The sequence below is a fragment of the Thermobia domestica genome, chromosome 14 (assembly GCF_964235325.1).
Source record: "Thermobia domestica chromosome 14, izTheDome1.hap1.1, whole genome shotgun sequence".
Taxonomy (NCBI): domain Eukaryota; kingdom Metazoa; phylum Arthropoda; class Insecta; order Zygentoma; family Lepismatidae; genus Thermobia; species Thermobia domestica.
Window position 1 is genome coordinate 117,718,848 of NC_137467.1, and position 7,199 is coordinate 117,726,046.

Sequence of the window (7,199 nt, forward strand, 5' to 3'; positions counted from 1 at the left end):
ATAAGATGTTCATTACATATCTGGAAAATTCCCTATAAAAATAACTTCATTTCTTTCAAATAAACCAACTACGTGACTATTGAATCTATGTTTAGAATTCAAATCAGTGAATGAATGTCTTGTAAAATTAAGTGTGGTGAGAAGGAAAGTGTTGAAAAGCACTACACTAAGCAGTGCATGACTATTAGTGAACTAAAATAAGTGCTCCTAAGTTTCCAGAAAGAATAACAGTTATGAAAAATACTGTACACTGTATTACTTAAAATTTCTCCTCGATAATTTCTTTTTGCATAAAAGGCAGATCCACACCGATTTAGTTTATTGTACATGTTGTGTCTCTTTCTTGCATAGGAATTTGGAATTTTCTCCAGATATCATGAAAATAAATACTCAAAAATCTTAGCCTCCAAAATTAATTTTCCAAAAGTCACATCTAAATTAATTTTCCAAACGACTCTTAGACTCATTACGTGTGTAACCTGTAGAATACTGAAATGTAAAGTGTGGGTCTTTCTAGTGTTTCAAAATAAATACAAAACTATGGTAGGTCCTTATGAAAATGCAACTTACCTAATTAATATGAACTTGTGCTATCTTTAGATTATAATACAGCTTCTGTTCTTCGCGGAAGTGAAGGATATGACTAGTGAATCGTTTCAGGGAAATAGTAGGCCATTTTTATGCAGTGCATCTTTTCATTCCATCAGCGATGATAGAGAGGAAATCTGCTTGTTGTTCGAAAATGACCATAGATGTTGAATAATATTCTAATATAGGGAATTGTGTGGATGGAAAGAGATGCTGAAGTTAATTCTTTTGTTTTTTGAATCTATATCTGAAATGACTTTTGGGTGTGTGCATTGGTGCATGGTTATTTTGGAGAACTGCATCGTTGTTAAGGCAGCACTGTATTTTAGGATTCGCCTGACCAACAAAATTGCATACTTGATCACTGATAGTAATTCATCTTTTGGCAGCAATAATAGGAATAACAGAATACTACAAAATTTTGACCCACACCAGGACGATCAGCCAAATGTTGAAAGGCAGGAAGTTGGAAGTCCAGAACTATTTATTTTCATAAACATATAAGTCCGGACACTTGTTCGAAACACAGAGTAAAATGACTAATCGGACCATGTTATTTCATCCTAATCATATGTGATTTATGCTATGTTCTTGGTACCGTCGTGTTCAATACTGTGTTGACGGTGCTGTTCAGGAGTTCCAAAATTGGACTGAAGTTGGATAAATTATTCAATTAAAAATGTTTTACGATAAATTACATAAATTTTCTTCTATTCTATGTGACATGGCATGCTTATTTTAAGATTTACTACTGATGTTTCGGGTGGAAATTACTTATAGATAAGGGGATGAATCCAAGAATGTTGAAGAATAAACCGGTTTACCTATAACGTTACTAAAATTACCCGAATTCCATGAATAATAAAGTATACCTTCTTCAGAGCTTTACAATTATGCCTATTGCTTGTGGTTGATATCAGCGACGGACAAGTTTTTACTGTTAAGGAGCGATGAAGAGAACTCACTCTACATATCTATACAAACTTAGTTCGAGTACATAATGATGAAAATGTGCTTAGGAATTAAAACAAACATTTTTGACACACGTCGTTTCTAAATATTTTTTTCCATTTTTTCCAATATCCACTTTCTAATTATGAGTGATATTTGCATTTCAAAAGTGTAAATTTCGTTACTAGTTCATAAGTGCATCCAAATATTAGTCGTAATTCGTGTGTTCCACCAAGATGTTTGAAAGAAATATTGTCCAAATATCACCTAATATGTGTTTTGGTAATTTTGGAATTAAAGTTGTACTGAGCAGAAAAAAGCAATTTCAATAACTTTGTTCATATGCTCTTTTATCTTCTACAATTAATCATACAATGTTAAATCTAGAAATAGTCTCTCAGGGCTGTCAATTTCAATTTTCTCGTGAAAGAGAAGAAAGGAAAAGTTTTAACTAACACGGAATGCACTTGAACTTGAACCCACAAAGTGGGGGTGATGTATACATTTCCTGAAAGCTTGGGTCAAGGTAAGATCAAAACCAATTACCAAAATTGGGGAGGTCTCAAGCATTCCACTTGAGGGAAGCACGTTACTCATTTTTAGTAACACCTTTAAGCGTGCCTTAAAGTCCGTTGCAACCCCGAAAAATCTGAAACGGTGGGGCAAATATGAAAACAGAAAACCATGTCTTTCATCATTTCAAAATATAACGTATCAAAGTAAAATAAATTGTCCCAGTGTCCCCCGCAGGGTCCCAGATGAGGTCGAACTCAAAATTTTTAAATGGAAAGGGGGGTCAACTTGCATATCGTATGAAAGTTAGTGTTAAATAAAAGAAGATAAATCAAGTCTCGACTCTCTACGATAAGCCTGTGCAAAATAGCGCTGGGTCAAAATATCAACACAATCTTTATTTCAAAGTCTATGGCCACCCTTACGAATCTGAAACGATGGAATAGGTGTAGAAACAAAAACAGGGATATGTCAGTATTTCAAAAGCATAATGATTCAAAGAAAAAAAATGTTCCAGGGTCCCTTGCAGGGTCCAACTCAAAATGTTGAAATGGAAAGGGGTTCAAATTGAGTATCATATCAAAGCTTATGTTAAGTGAAAAAAGAGGAAACAAGTCTCGACTCTTGATGAAAAAGTCTATTGTCACTCCTATTAATCTGAAACGGTGAGACAGGTGTAGAAACATAACACAACAAAACAAAACAAAACAAACACTAGAATGTATCAAAGGAAATGACTCGTGTGCCATTTTGCAATGCTTATCGACAGTCGAGACTTGTCCAATGTTCAATTCTGTATCATTTAACACGAGCTTTCACATGATGTGCTTATTTACCCCCCTTGGCATTTGAAACTTTTGAGTTGGACCCCGTCTGTTATCCTGCAATTGAAACTGGGATATTTCTTTTTTACTTTGATACATTCTAGTTTTTGTTTTGTTTTGTTTTGTTTTTACACCTGTCTCACCGTTTCAGATTTTTAATAGAAGTGGCAATAAACTTCTTCATCAAACGTCGAGACTTGTTTCCTCTTCTTCACTTAACATAAGCTTTCATACGAAACTCAATTTGAACCCCTTGCTATTTCAACATTTTGAGTTTGACCTTGTCTAGGATCCTGCGAGGGACCCTGGAACATTTTTTTACTTTGAATTATTATACTTTTGAAATAATGAAATATCCGTGTTTTTGTTTCTCACCTATTCCACTGTTTCAGATACATAGGAGTGGCCATAGACTTTGCAATGAAGATTGTGTTGCTATTTTGGCCCACCGCTATTTTGCACAGGCTTATCGTAGAGAGTCGCAACTTGATTTATCTTCTTTTATTTAACACTAACTTTCATACGATGTGCAAGTTGATCCCCCTTTCTATTTAAAAATTTTGAGTTGGACCCCGTCTGGGACCCTGCGGGGGCCCTGAGACAATTTATTTTACTTTGATACGTTATATTTTGAAATGATGAAAGACATGGTTTTCTGTTTTCATATCTGTCTCACCGTTTCAGATTTTTCGGGGTTGCAATGGACTTTAAGACACGCTTAAAGGTGTTAATAAAAATGAGTAACGTGCTTCCCTCAAGTGAAATGTTTGAGACCTCCACAATTTTGGTAACCGGTTTTGATCTTACCTTGACCCAAGCTTTCAGGAAATATATACGTCACCCCCGCTTTCTGGATTGAGGTTCAAATACATCCCGTGTAAGATATTTGTAACATTTTTGACCAAATATCAGAATTACTGACAACCCAAATAATTACAAATGAATTGAAATGCAATACAACAAAGAAATAATTTACATTAAAATTTTCCTTTCTTTGTCTGTATATGATTATGCCGTCGTTTGATTGTAAAATTTTGCTAAGTTTGCTTTTACTATTTTAGATAGGTCTGAGTGATTTTTGTATCTATTCTGTGGCGTCAGGTTTTTATAAACAGCTAATGATATGTCACACTGTAGAAGCGAGCGAAAAATGTTTCCTTTTTAAGCTGCAAGTTTTCAAAACCATATTCTTGACCAATTTCAATCCAATTCAATAGTAGTAATACATAAACTTCCAAGAAAACGTCACTTTTCACGAATATTTTCGTTTTATTCTTACTAAAGTTTCCCTGAAACACGCTTAAATTTGGAGGTAGAGTGCTTCAACACTTGCAGAAACACCTGCCAACCACCAGTGAGACAAAAGACAAACATCAAAATTCTTCATGTGATCAATCTCTTCTCTTAACATTTCTTGAAATAATGAGAAAACATAACAATGTCAAAATTAAGCCTAGTATTAGATTGGTGCATAACTCCGTGGCGTTTTTTCATAACTTTATTAAAGTTTAATAATATAAGTCTATTAAACATATCAGATACACATAAGAGAGAAGTTAATCATCAACAATTTATTCTATCACTGTGTACAGTACAAGAGTCTTCCAACGCTGGAGTAGCATTTTGATTCCAATTTGTGGATTTTAGTTTAAAGAAGTCATCAAGCCGTGTCAATTTCGTCCGGAAAGGAAGTTCCTTCAAGGTAGGTTGGAGATCGGATAAGGCGAAAATCTGATTGTGCAATATTAGATGAATATGGTGGCTGCGAAATGAATTTCAAACCCAACTCCAGGATAGTGTTTTTTGTCATGGCATCAGAGTGTGGGTAGGCGTTATTGTGCAGAGCATCACTTTACGCAGTATTGTTGATCGTTTACTTTTCTTTTCATTCTTTCTGGATTGCGTCTCCAAGATGTTCCAGTTGCTGGCAATAAATGTTGACAGTGATATTACACCTTGTAGAAGGCATCCGTAGTAGAGTACACTCTCGTTGTTTCACCAGATCCATAACATTATATTTTGTGGATGCATCCTACCTCAACCCTCCTTAACACGAGATAACCTTTTTCTTGCCGTGATCTCTCCGATGACTTTGTTCTTATACGCAGCGCAAGTGTTTCGGGATGCTTCCACTGCTTTTTACCCTCTATTGAACTAAGATAGAAGAATATGTCGAAATTTGTTCCACTCCCTTTACTCAATGTTTCATTTTCTAGCGCCCCCCAAAAACATGTCTGGAAGAAACACTGTCCACGACTCCATTCACTATCTGCAAATATAATACTAAAAAAATCAAGCACAACAATTGAACTTCTAAACTCAAAATGACGACAATCAATAAATAAATCCATAGCAATAAAAGGTAAATTCTAATGAAAACATATATTATTTAATAAATAACAACACTACAGTTTCGCCAAAGTATTTTTCACTTCACCAGACACACACGGTGGCTCAGTGGTAGAGTGTTTGCCTCTGGCACGTGATATCCCTTGTTCGATCCCAGCTGGCGCTAAGTGAACCTTGAAGTGAACAAACACCCTGTGTGTGGATATATCGGGGTTCTCCCGTTTCCTCCCACTTTATTTATTCCACCATTCATTCATTTTCCAACATCACCGTCTCCTTTTGTTCTAGCCGGCACAACCGTGGATGGGACGGAAGACTGAAAGATTTCATTTCTTTAAGATAATGTGGTGATGAAAGCAAAATATACTTTGCCCAAACTGTAACACTATTATTTATTAAATAACATATGCTTTGGTGATAATTGTTTTTTTGTTGTATATAAGAAGTTCCAAAGCTAGAATGACTAGTATTCAAACTCATAGCATAAGGAATAACTACAAACAAAACAAAAACGCTACGAATTTATATACCAATCTAATATTAGAAAATACTGCACGTCTTTGAAATAGTGTTTATGCATTTGTCTTTGAGATAGTGTTTCTCTTTATTTAACTCAATAACTCGTTGTATGACAATACATTCTGTTAAAGAGTAATAATGAGGGTTAAGAAAATCTAAACATTTTTTCCTATGTGTTTATGCAGCACGTAACTCTTAAATGTTTTAAATTAGCGTTACGCAAAACGTATATTTATGAATGAATGAAATATGAATAGCTACCGGTACTGCTAAAATCATCGTTACTCCATTAAGGAACTCGGCCGGAATAATGACTTTAGCTATCTGTTGCAAAATCAGAATTAAAAAATTCGCTTTCATTCAAGAGTTATCGTTTGGAGTAACACATTTGCATATGTACATTGTAATATTACAATCTAATAAACCATAGTATCATCCTAATAATTGACAGATAATTAAGTTAAGCAGAGAAAACAATACAGTGGAATACCGGTAATCCTAACATCCGGTTAATCCGAACAGGCCGAGAGGATTTTTGTGTAGCGAAAATACGCAACTTTAGGAAGTTAATAACTAAAAGGATGAAAATGTGTGCTTGTTTTCGTTGAAAACAAAGAAAACTTTCGTTAAATGCAGTTTTAAATACACAAAGATAATACCCCTAACGGAAAGATTTGTAACTACTGTACTGTACGTACGTACGTGGAAAAATAAAGGCATCAAATTTTTCCAACATTTTTTACATTTTCCAGTACAGTACATATACTGTAGTCAGAAAACGTTTTGAAATGCTATACGCTGTGCATTACAACACAATAGACCCATTCACTCGCTTCAAATTTTCAATGATTTTACTTTTATTCCAGCTAATCCTTACAATCACGTAATCCGAACAGGTTCGGTCCCAATTAGTTCGGATTAGCGGGGTTCCAGTGTATTTTAAAATCTTTAAATTGTTTCATAGTAATGTGTGAGTAGTAGGCTACAGGCAACTCCACATTTTGATATCCTTATCCTTAACCTTATTTACTTTTGTTCTGAAAATTGTGAAAGACAAGAAGTCTACGAAAACCTCTTCTAATCAATAAATAAAGCATTTATTCTGTCACATATACTATAATACTTTATTTGCAGTATGATGAAAGGAAATAGTAAATAAAGAGAAACACGTGATAAAATTTAAACAATACTTAAAGCATCTGTGTTGCTTAAATAGGTTCATTTTGAAACCGAATATTTTTGAGGGAGCAAAAATATAGAGAACATATGCGTTTCTACCTGTCCTTAATTCATAAAGATTTCTGGTAAAGATTAAAATAAAAAGCAAGTGTTTTATGTGTTTCTTTTTTCACCATAAGATACAGAGCTTTATTTACCCCAGGCATGTGCAAGTTGGAACAGGAGGTGGTCAATAACAGAGGACTTGCATTGAAGGCAGTACTAGACAATGTATAA